The 12,683-nt window shown below is 47.7% G+C and overlaps 1 pseudogene; it reads left to right on the forward strand.

Moving 5' to 3' along the window:
• The first annotated feature begins 11,814 nt into the window (after positions 1–11,814).
• On the forward strand, positions 11,815–12,463 carry LOC142365463 (protein lin-28 homolog B pseudogene; annotated as a pseudogene).
• The last annotated feature ends 220 nt before the right edge of the window (positions 12,464–12,683 follow it).

Genomic DNA, 12,683 nt, shown 5'->3' on the forward strand with positions numbered 1-12,683 from the left:
CATTTCCAGTTAGGCTCACTTTGGCCTCTAATACAGATAACTCTTGAGATCCCCCTGTCACTCCATAAATACTGATTGACTCTGCTCCTTTATGATTCGATGGCATTATAGTACACTGTGCTCCAGTGTCTACCAAAGCTTTATACTCATGTGGTTCTGACATACCAGGCCATCAAATCCACACAGTCCAACAAACTCGGTTGTCCCTCTCCTCCTCCTGGCTGGAGGCAGGGCCCCTCTAATACCTTTTATTTGAGTCTGTAAGGGAGGGACAAGAATTCCACCTACCCTGTCTGGAGAACTGCCCACTGGAAAGCAGAGTAACTTTTCTTTTGGGCACTTTCTTTTTTAACTCATGTACTCGTGCCTCTAGGTCAGCAGTAGGTTTTCCGTCCCATTTCCTCATATCTTACCCCTGGTCACGCAGGAAAAACCACAAGTTACCCTGTGATGTATGGGGCCAGACTCTTTTCAGTGGTGCCCAGCGACAGGACAAGGGGCAATGGGCACAAATTGAAGCACAGGAAGTTCCGTCTGAACATGAGGAAGAACTTCTTCACTCTGAGGGTGACAGAGCACTGGAACAGGCTGCCCAGGGAGGCTGTGGAGTCTCCTTCTCTGGAGATATTCAAAACACGCCTGGACAAGGTCCTGTGCAGCCTGCTGTAGGTGACCCTGCTTCGGCAGGGGGGTTGGACTAGAAGATCCACAGAGGTCCCTTCCAAACCCTAACATTCTGTGATTCTGTGACATAAGAAGCTACTGAAGGTGAAGGGCTCTGGAGCAGAGGCTCGCGCCGAGGGACCCGTTCTCCAGTGGCAAAACCGCAGCGGCGAGGCGGGAAAAAGCGCCGAGAGAGAGAGAGAGAGAGAGAGAGAGAGAGAGAGAGAGAGAGAGGAGACCACAGCCAACCCCCCCACCCCCCCCAACCCCCGAGCGGGAAAGCGGGAGATGCCAACGAGCGGCAGCTCTGACTCAGCGGGGGCAGAGTCAAGTGTGACAGCGGCCAAACCACCCTCACGGATAAGAGCAGCCCCCAAGGAGCACAAGCGAACAGAGCGGGCAAACAGAGGCGGTGCAGCAGCCCAGGATCGGCGCAGCAGTTTGCGCAGCACGTGGCGCAGGCAGGGCGAGCGGGGAAGGCGGCTGGGCAAGGGTGCAGCCACCCCTCCTGGCAACTCAAGTAGTGGGCATCGCCTATCCAGGAGACATTCTAGCCATGGTTACCACCCGTGGTAAAGCTCTTGCTAGAAGGAGTGTAGGGACCCAGACGGAGGCCCAACGCAAGAACACCAGTGTCCAGGTCTCTGGCTGCAGGGAGTGTCTGAGCCTGGCGCTCGTACCGGCGGACAGCAGAGACAACGGCTGTGTTCGGTGCTAGCAGGTGAATGACCTGCTCAGCCTGGTGGCAGAGCTGAAAGAGGAAGTGGAGAGGCTGAGGAGCATCCGGGAGTGTGAGAGGGAGATCGACTGGTGGAGCTGCACCCTGCCCTCCCTGAGGCAGAGGCAGCAGGAGGCAGCTCCACAAAAAGCAGAGAACCCCCTACCCTCTTGCCATCGAGCAGAAAGAGGGGACCTAAGAGATGGGGGGGAATGGAAACGGGTCCCTGCTCGGGGTGGCAAGCGTATCTCCCCCCAGCCTCCCTCACCTGCCCAGTTGCCCCTAAGCAACAGATAAGGGGCTCTGGAATGTGAGGGACCGGCCACAGAGGAAGTGGGTGAAGGTGAGGCTCCATCCAGGGGGTTGCCTAGAACGAGTCAGACAGCCCCAAGAATTATGACTGCCTCAGCTAAGAAAAAAAAGAAGGGTCATTGTCATAGGTGATTCCCTTCTGAGGGGAACAGAGGGCCCGATCTGCCGACCGGACCCATCCCACAGGGGAGTCTGCTGCCTCCCTGGGGCCCGGGTTAGGGATGTTGCGAAGAAACTCCCTGGTCTGGTGCGGCCTTCTGATTACTACCCCCTCTTGGTAATGCAGGTTGGCAGGGACGAGATAGCAGAAAGAAGTCCCAAGGCCATCAAAAGGGACTTCAGGGCACTGGGGCGACTGGTTGAGGGATCAGGGGCGCAGGTGGTGTTTTCCTCCATCCCTTCAGTGGCAGGGGACAGCACTGAAAGGGGCAGGAAAACTCACCTGGTTAACAGGTGGCTCAGGGACTGGTGCCATCGGTCAAATTTTGGCTTCTTTGATCATGGGGAGGTGTACACAGCACCGGGCCTGCTGGTGACAGGTGGAACTCAGCTGTCTCAAAGGGGTAAAAGGATTCTTGGCCACGAGCTGGCGGGGCTCATTGAGAGGGCTTTAAACTAGGTTCAAAGGCGGAAGGGGATATTGCCCATCTCACTAGGGATGAGCCTAGGCTTGGCGTGCCAAGGCCAGGGGTGAGATTGACAGCCCAGCTCAAGTGTGTTTACACCAATGCACGTAGCATGGGCAATAAACAGGAGGAGCTGGAAGCCATTATACAGCAGGACGACTACGACTTGGTCGCCATCACAGAAACATGGTGGGACAACTCGCATGACTGGCATGCTGTCATGGATGGCTACAGACTCTTTAGGAAAGACAGGCCAACAAGGAGAGGTGGGGGAGTTGCTCTATATGTGAGGGAGCAACTGGAATGCATTGAGCTTGGCCCGGGGGCAAATGACGAACGAGTTGAAAGCTTGTGGGTTAGAATTAAGGGACAGGCTCATAAGGGTGACATTAAGGTGGGTGTGTACTACAGGCCACCTGACCAGGAGGAGGAAATTGATGAGGCCTTCTACAGGCAGCTGCAAGCAGCCTCACAGTCACAGGCCCTGGTTCTCATGGGGGACATCAACCACCCTGACATCAGCTGGGAAGACCATACAGCTAGGCAGGCGCAATCCAGGAGGTTCCTACAGAGCATCGATGATAACTTTCTGATGCAAGTGGTGGAGGAACCAACAAGGAAAGGCGCGCTGCTGGACCTCGTGTTAACAAACAAGGAGGGACTGGTGGAGGATGTGAAGGTCGGAGGTAGACTCGGCTGCAGTGACCATGAAATGGTTGAGTTCAGGATCCTGCGTGGAGGAAGCAGGGCGATAAGCAGGATCAAAACCCTGGACCTCAGGAGGGCTAACTTTGCCCTCTTCAAGGAGCTACTGGGAGGAATCCCGTGGGCCAGGGCTCTCGAAGGCAGGGGGGTCCAAGAGTGCTGGTCGCTCTTTAAACGACACTTCCTCCATACTAGGAGCAATGCATCCCCCTGAGAAAGAAATCGAGCAAAGGAGGCAGGAGACCTGCATGGTTAAACAAGGAGCTTCTAGCGGAGATCAGGCAGAAGAGAAAGGTCCGTGGAATGTGGAAAGAGGGGCAGGCCACTTGGGAAGAATACAGGAACGTGGTCAGAGCATGCAGGGATGCAACAAGGAAGGCCAAGGCCCACCTGGAATTGAAGCTGGCAAGGGATGTCAAAAACAACAAGGGCTTCTTCAACTACATCAGCAGCAAAAGGAAGGCTAGGGACAATGTGGGGCCGCTGCTGAATGAGGCGGGTGTCCTGGTGATGGAGGATGCGGAGAAGGCAGAGCTACTGAATGCCTTCTTTGCTTCAGTCTTCAGTGCTAAGACTGGCCCTCAGGAATCCCAGGCCCCGGAGGTAAGAGAAGAAGCCTACAGAGAGGATGACTTTCCCTTGGTCGAGGAGGACTGTGTGAGGGATCGCTTAAGCAATCTGGACGTCCACAAATCCATGGGCCCCAATGGGATGCACCCACGAGTGCTGAGGGAGCTGGCGGATGTCATTGCTGAGCCACTCTCCATCATCTTTGAGAGGTCCTGGAGGACAGGAGAGGTGCCCGAGGACTGGAGAAAGGCCAATGTCACTCCAATCTTCAAAAAGGGCAAGAAGGAGGACCCAGGGAACTACAGGCCGGTCAGCCTCACCTCCATCCCGGGAAAGGTGATGGAGCAGCTTATCCTGGAGGCCATCATGAAGCAAGTGGAAGAAAAGAAGGTTATCAGGAGTAGTCAGCATGGATTCAGCAAGGGGAAATCATGCCTGACCAATCTAATAGCTTTCTACGATGACATGACTGGCTGGGTAGACGAAGCGAGAGCCGTGGATGTTGTCTACCTCGACTTCAGCAAGGCTTTCGACACAGTCTCCCATGATATCCTCCTAGGGAAGCTGAGGAAGTGTGGGCTGGATGAGTGGTCGGTGAAGTGGATAGAGAACTGGCTGAATGGCAGAACTCAGAGGGTTGTCGTCAGCGGCGCTGAGTCTAGTTGGAGGCTGGTAACTAGTGGTGTCCCCCAGGGGTCAGTACTGGGCCCAGCCTTGTTCAACTTCTTCATCAACGACCTGGATGAAGAGTTAGAATGTACCCTCAGCAAGTTTGCTGATGACACCAAACTGGGAGGAGTGGTAGACACACCGGAAGGCTGTGCTGCTATTCAGCGTGACCTGGACAGGCTGGAAAGTTGGGCAGAGAGGAACCTGATGAGGTTCAACAAAGGCAAATGCAGGGTCCTGCACCTGGGGAGGAATAACCCCATGCATCAGTACAGGCTTGTGGTGGACCTGCTGGAGAGCAGCTCTGTGGAGAGAGACCTGGGTGTCCTAGTGGACGACAGGTTAACCATGAGCCAGCAGTGTGCCCTGGCTGCCAAGAAGGCCAATGGCATTCTGGGATGCATCAAGAAGTGTGTGGCCAGCAGGTCGAGGGAGGTTCTTCTTCCCCTCTACACTGCCCTAGTGAGGCCTCATCTGGAGTACTGTGTCCAGTTCTGGGCTCCCCAGTTCATGAAAGATGAAGAGCTACTGGAGAGAGTCCAGCGGATAGCTACAAGGATGGTGAGGGGACTGGAACATCTCCCCTACAAGGAGAGGCTGAGGGAGCTGGGCTTGTTCAGCCTGAAGAAGAGAAGGCTGCGAGGGGACCTCATAAATGCTTATAAATATCTGAAGAGTGGGTGTCAGGAGGATGGGGCCAAGCTCTTTTCAGTGGTGCCCAGTGACAGGACAAGGGGCAATGGGCACAAACGGAAGCACAGGAAGTTCCGTCTGAACATGAGGAAGAATTTCTTCCCTCTGAGGTTGACGGAGTCCTGGAACAGGCTGCCCAGGGAGGTTGTGGAGTCTCCTTCTCTGGAGATATTCAAGACCTGCCTGGACAAGGTCCTGTGCAGCCTGCTGTAGGTGACCCTGCTTCGGCAGGAGGGTTGGACTAGATGACCCACAGAGATCCCTTCCAACCCCTACCATTCCGTGATTCTGTGATTCTGTGATAGGGACTGTTTTTCAGTATATCAATGATATTCTAATTGCAGCAGGAACCTGGGAAGTATGCTTACAATTAACTATCGATCTTTTGATTTTTTTTGGAATGAATGGTTACCAAGTTTCAGAGGAAAAGGCTCTGGTTGCTCAGGAATCCGTCAAGTACCTTGGATTTGAACTTCTGAAAGGACAAAGAAGACTGAGCATGGAACAAAAAGAGGCTGCCTCTGAACTTCCGGAACCCCAGGATGCACATGACCTGTGGACCTTCCTTGGAATGGTAGGGTGGTGCAGGCTGTGGATTACAGATTATGGACTCATTGTGAAACCTCTTTATGAGCTACTGAAAGCTTCACCACCTGGGTCTTTGGAATGGGACAATAGCACCAGAAATACAAATAAAAAGAACTCTAAGGAAAACACCAGCCTTAGGACTCCGTGATCTGACTAAATCTTTCAAATTATTCATTCACAAATGACAAGCTTTAGCCCTGGGGGTGCTTTCTCAGATGCTAGGAGGCAGCAGACGCGCTTGTGGCCTATTTCTCAAAGCAATTGGACCATACCAGCAAAGGATGGCCAGGATATCTGAGAGCTGTAGCTGCTACTATGCTGTTAATTCAAGAAGCCCAGAAACTGACACTGGGACAGAAAGTGACTGTTTTTGTACCACACATGGTACTTACTGTCCTGGATCAAAAAGGTGGACACTGGTTGTCTCCAAGTCGGATGTTGAAATACCAGATAGTACTTCTTAAACAAGATGATACTGTTTTAAAATCAACTACAGTAGTAAACCCAGCAGTTTTCCTGTCATCCCGACAACTGAAGGAGGAAGAAACTACACAGGACTGTTTACAGACCATCGAGGAAGTATATGCCAGCTGACCTGACCTGAAAGACATCCCTCTGGAAAACCCAGACCAGGAGCTGTATTTGGATGGGAGCAGTTTTGTGAGAGATGGGATCTGGATGTCAGGCTATGCTGTGACTACAGTGAATACTGTTGTAGACGCAGAAGCTCTGCAATCAAAAGCGTCAACCTAAAAGGCATAACTGATTGCATCAAGAGCTTTAGATTTAAGTGAAGGAAAGCAAGTGAATGTATGGACTGATTCCAAGTATGCCTTTGGGGTATTACACGCACACGGGGAAATTTGGAAAGAAAGGGGATTGTTGTCATCTCAAGGGACCAGTATTAAACATGCAGAGCAGATTTTAAAGCTACTTGAAAGTGTACAGAAACTGAAGGAAGTGGCTGTTATGCACTGCAAAGCTCACCAGACCGGATGAATCCCACAAGAAAGAGGCAATCAATTGGCCAATCTGACTGCTCGTAAGGTTGAAGAAAAGGGTAAAGGAATATTGGCAATAGTACCTGAAAAGAAAAAAGAATTAGGACAATCCCCTAATTATGATAGTCAGGATCAAAACTTAATTGAAACATTAAGAGCTAAGATACAGAAAAATGGATGGGTTGTTACTCCTACGGGGCAGGTAATTCTAACCCCAATTTTAATGCATGAAATAGTAAAGAAAGAACATAATAGTGTTCATTGGGGAACTGAGAATTTATTGAAACATCTGCAGAAGTCAGTGGTGAGTCATAATATGGTGGAAATTATAAGGTCTGTAGTTGAAAGGTGCGAAACATGCCTTAGAAATAATCCAAAGAAACAGAATAAAATTCAGCTTGGATCCACAAAAACAGGAAACACTCCAGGAGAGCACTGGCAAATAGATTTCACTGAACTGCCAAGAAAAGGAGGATTAAGATATCTGTTAGTATTGGTAGATACTTTTACAGGATGGCCTGAAGCCTTCCCATGTCGTACCAACAAAGCCAGGGAAGTTGTCAAAATCTTACTTAAAGAAATAATACCGCAGTTTGGGCCACATTTTGTTGCAGACACTGTTGGACAAGTCAGTAGAGTATTACAAATAACAGGAAAACTGCATGCCCCCTATCGCCCACAATCTAGTGGACGGGTAGAGCGAATGAATCAGACTTTAAAACTGCAATTGAGAAAAATTTGCCAGGAAACCTCAATGACTTGGATACAAGCACTTCCACTTGCTCTGCTGAGAATTAGAATTCGGCCTAAAGGAAAACATCGGTTAAGCCCTTAGGAGCTGTTGTATGGGAGACTGTACCAGATTCCTAAATTACCAGGGGAATTAAACATCAGAGGTGAAACAGATTTACAAAAGTATCATAATATCCCTAGGGACAGTGATGCAAGAAATGAAAAAGAATGTGGTTGCAAATAAATCTCTGAATCTTGATTCCCCAGTACATCCGTTCCAGCCCGGAAATTGGGTATACCTGAAGTCGTGGTCTGGAGAACCCCTGCAAGAAAGGACCATTTCAGGTTTTACTTACAACATACATGGCCGTAAAGCTGGATAAGAAAGGACCCTGGGTTCATTACTCAAGAGTCAAGAGGGCTCCTAAACCATGGACTTCCGCGTAGACAGCTCCTCTCAAGCTCGTTTTCAAACGACAACTCTAGTTTCTGTGTTACTGATAAGTTTAAAAGTGTCTGGGCAGAAACTAGGAAGTCCATGGCATGAGAATGCCCATGTGAAATTAGTGGCAGAAGTAGCTTCAGCCACTAATGCAAGCAAATGTTGGGTGTGTACTAGATTCCCAAAGCATAGCATTCAATCTGCTGTAACACTAATTGGCCTACCAATAACCTTTGGGACAACCCTGAAGGTTATTTTAAAACTCAAAACAATAATCCAAAAGTTCAGGAAATCCGGACTTCCCAATTAACAGGCAAGGTTGAGTGCATTACTGACCAGAATTCAGAATAAAGAGGAAACTATTCTGTAGGGAATTATTTGCAGTGTGATTGGTACATGCAATTGCGATTACAGAAAAATCAACAGAAATATCGAGGAAAATTTTGGAAAGTGCCCAAAGGGACGGGATGGTATTGGCTGTGTGGAGACCAAGCCCTTAAAGTGTTACCTCCCTGGTGGACAGGTTCTTGCACCTTGGGAGTGGTATCTCCAGATATCAAAATAATAACACATCTTTATGGAATGGGGTGGGTTAAGTCCCCAATTAGAAAGAAGAGGAGAGCAATAGATAACCCGTTGATCACTCGGCCTACTACCTTTCACTCATTCATAAGATGGTTAATCCCAGCATTAGGAGTCAGTGAATTGGAAAAGGCAATAGTGAACATCTCTGGAGTCATTGAGAAAATCGGAAATGCCACCTCTGACGCTATAAGAGCCTTACAAGAAGAAACTACTGAACTTTGAAAAGTTGCATTACAGAACAGGATGGCCTTAGACATGATGTTAGCCTCTCATGGGGGAGTATGTGCAGTAGTAAATTCAAGTTGCTGCATATTCATTGATGAAAGTGGAAGGATATCCGAGGATTTAAAAATCATAAACGACCAAACAACAATTTTGCATGAAGTAACTAAAGATAACACAGAGGGTCTGACCCGTCCTCTTGGCTTTTACTCCCGCAGTTTTAAAGATGCAGAAAAACGTTATTCAGTTTGGGAAAAGGGCCTTTTTATAACCAGTCTTGCATACAGGAAGCCAAAAGGATTATACGACAACAACCAATAATTTTGAGAGGGCCTTTTAAAGTCTTGAAACCAGTATTGGCCGGGACTCCACCCCCTGTGGGGGTAGCCCAGCTTGAAACAGTAAGAAAGTTGTATGCTCAACTAGATCATTATAGCCATACCCACCAGATAGAGGAAGGAGCACCAAAAGTCCTGAGCATACAAGATCCACCTTCTGATCATCCGGAACAGGAACCTGCTCCCTCTTACGTTAAGCCAGCCCCTCCATTTGAACCCGAAGCGAAGAATGTCTTGTTCACTGATGCATCCTCTAGACAAGAGGGGAAAGTATGGAAATATCGAGCAGTCGCCTTGCATGTTGATTCTGGGGATCGAATCGTAACCGAGGGTGAAGGAAGCGCACAGGTAAAAGAATTGGTAGCAGTATAGAGTGTGATTACCAAAGAAGCTGAAGCTGTAGGAGCAGTGTTTATTTACACGGACTCTTATGCCATGTTTAAGGGATGTACCGAATGGCTCCTATTTTGGGAACCAAACCAGTGGGAGGTGAACCAGGTGCCGGTGTGGCAGCGTGAAAAATGGGAAGAAATCCTAAATGTGGCAAAACAGAAACCCCTTTTTCTAGAGTGGGTTGCAGCACACCAGGCAGGAGATCACCCAGCCCATCTGCTGAATAATCAGGTGGATTCAATGACTCATCTAGCAGGACTGGCCATGGAGAGTGAGTAGGAAAAATGGGAAAACCTGCTGGAATGGTTGCATGTAAAAAGAGGCCATACAGGAGGCAGAGATTTGTATAAGGAAGCAGCTAGTAGAGGATGACCGGTAACTTGAGAATTATGCAACACCATCATTTCAGCATGTAGCTTATGCCATACACAATTAGGAGAACACAGTCCTCTAAAGGACCAACCTCTGCATTTAAGGGACAACAAAGGGTTATGGGGCACTTGGCAGGTGGACTATATCGTCCCTTTTCGACTTTCAGAAGGAAAGCAATATGTATTGGTAGGGGTCGAAGTAGTATCAGGATTAACCCAAGCTGTAGCAGTATGGCAAACAACAGGGGATAATACAGTAAAAGGCCTAAAATTATAGTTCAGTTGCTTGCCCAAACCCAAATCAATTCAATCAGATAATGGGACCCACTTCACTGCCAGGGTGGTGGAGGAGTGGGCACAAAGTGAGGGGATGCAATGGGTCTTCCATACACCATATTACCCTCAAGCAAGTGGCATTGTGGAATGCACCAATGGACTTTTGAAACGACCCCTAAAGCCCCATGATCCCAGATGGGCACAGTGGGTACCCGATGCAGTAACTAAGGTTAACAGCCATTGGGGAATTAATGGCTGCCCCCAACTCACCGCATTTTGCCCTAAGCCCTCATCCATTCTGCCTGGGAAGAGGGAAGATAAAGATCCAAGCAACCCACTCCATTATCCCGGGCAACCCATTTTGGTGGACTTACCCACTGTGGGGCAAGTACCCCTGACCCTGAAGACTCCCAGCAATGTATATACATGGGTGGCTACAGATGCCCATGGAAAGGATCATTGAATCCATACTCCTTGGATTGTCCCCTCCTTCTAATTATTTTCTCTTTTGTGCACATTTATATTACAGGTTGCGAGCAACTCATCGTGGGACTTATGTTCACAACCACAAAGTGATCAGTTATCTATATAGTTTGTTTAATCTTACTAGGAATATTTTTGTACTGTACTAGAGAAAAATGAATTGGAATGTCTATTTTTTCCACAATTGCCATCCTTTTAACACCTGTTTTGTTATTGTCCTGTGTCCCTCATTAATATTGTAAAGTCTCCTTATCATTACAGGAAACTGAAGCTGGTGAACAGATGTTAACAAGCTTTGTTTGGGTAACATGCGCTTTTGTTAGCTTTTTAATGTTATTTGTATTCCTATGTTGTACACGAAGAAAAAAATGGTGTGGGAGAAGTATATATTCATTCTTGGTGCATGTATAACTTTGTCTCAATCAGCTGGAAATAACTCGACTTGGGAGTTGATACAAGGATTTATGAATATTTGGAATCAAACAAACCAAGGGATATGTGTTGCTATCCCTGGTTCTGCATCAGAAGGATTTAAATTCACAATGATTAACCTGAATCTTCAGAAGGAGGGTCAACCATGGAAAAAGGATGGGACCCAAATTGAACACCCAATGGCTCTTTATGAACTCCTAAGTAATTCCACCTGGGAAAATTTGTGGAACCACACTGACCAATGACTTTGTGTTCAAATTCTCAAATCTTCGGGAGAAGGTATTAGCTTTTCTATCATTAATCTTGATTCCTCTAAGTTATTAGAAATTAAGTTGAATATAATCACAAAAACCTGTACTGCCAACTATACTTGGGGAAGAGTGAAAGCTCCGTTTGAGAGCTGATATGGTGTCGCTCTCGCTCTTGGTAGAGCCTGAAGGGTGGAGCAGGATCCATTTTACGAAATTCCCCCAGCAAATTTGACTAATCTTTGGAATGCCAGAGAGAACACGAGTGACCTGGTAACTCCCATACCGGAAACTCCATTTATGTCACCAGTATCCCCTTGTCCTGAAGATTTGCACTGCAATAATTCTAGCCCATTACAGGTGCAACTTGTTCAGTGTTAAATACATGTAAAGGTAAACTGAATAAACAAACTATACCTATTGTTGGGGCTACAGGGAAAAAGGAAGTAAGGCCTTTCTTCGAAACGATTACATGTGGAATTGGAAACTGAATTTTTAATCATAAATTTCTATACATACCTGATTGCCCAATGCCTTTTTTGGGGAGAGATTTACTTAATAAACTAAATTGTTTTCAAAACAAAGGAAACATACAACTACAGATACCGGAAGAGAAAACCCTGGAAGCGCAAGCGTTCATGTTACAGGAAGAAGTAAACCGGAACCTGAAATAATTCCAGAAGAAGTATTGGATGATGGGCGTCTGGAACACTAGAAATTCTTGGAGCAGAGGGCCTGTGGGGCAGCATGGCTGAAGGGGTGAGTAAAGGTGGAGACGAGCCCAGGAAGTTGCCAGAGCAGGAAGAAGAGGAGGAATCCCAGGTTTTGCATGGAACTGGCCATTGCAAATGGTTCAATGTGAGAATGGAATTCAGGTTCATCTCTATGAGCAACAGAGAGGGAAGCCCCTTGGAGTCTCCAGTTGATGTCTTTGTACACCAAAGCAAGCTCCACATGGAAGGATTTAGAAGCCTAAAAGAAGGAGAACCAGTGGAATTTACTTTCAAGAAATCTTCTAAAGGTCTTGAATCAATACGGGTAACAGGCCCTGGTGGGAGCCCCTGTTCAGGAAGTGAAATACGACCCAAAGGGAAGACAGCACAAAAAAGAAGACCAATGGGAAACAGATGCTACAACTGTGGTGGCCTTGGCCACCATGCCAAAGAATGTAGTCTACCTCCACAGCCAAAGAAGTGACATTACTGTCAGAGCATCATGCACATGGTGGCTAACTGCCCCCATAAACTCCCAGGAGGGCAAGTCGAAGATCTCGAAGCATGCAGACAGGTCACTACAGGAAGCTTCATCGAGTGAGTTGTCTGCATCGCCTGAAGAACCAAGCAGAAAGGGGCCTCTTTTCATCACAAGGAACACAGAGGAACACAACGGGGAGTAGAGGCTCTTATAGATAATGTTATAGTCTTGGTGATTATTGGCAAATAAACTTCTCAGAACTTCCCAGACAAAATGGGTATCGGTATTTATTTGTATTAGGGAATACTTTCTCTGGATGGCCAGAAACCTTTCCCTGTTGCACCAATCAGGCTAATGAGGTAGTTAAAGTATTATTGAAAAAGATATTTCTAGAGTATTAGAGATAAGGTGCGACTCCTGGT

Source organism: Opisthocomus hoazin, chromosome W (assembly GCF_030867145.1).
Source record: "Opisthocomus hoazin isolate bOpiHoa1 chromosome W, bOpiHoa1.hap1, whole genome shotgun sequence".
In the NCBI taxonomy this organism is placed as follows: Eukaryota; Metazoa; Chordata; class Aves; order Opisthocomiformes; family Opisthocomidae; genus Opisthocomus; species Opisthocomus hoazin.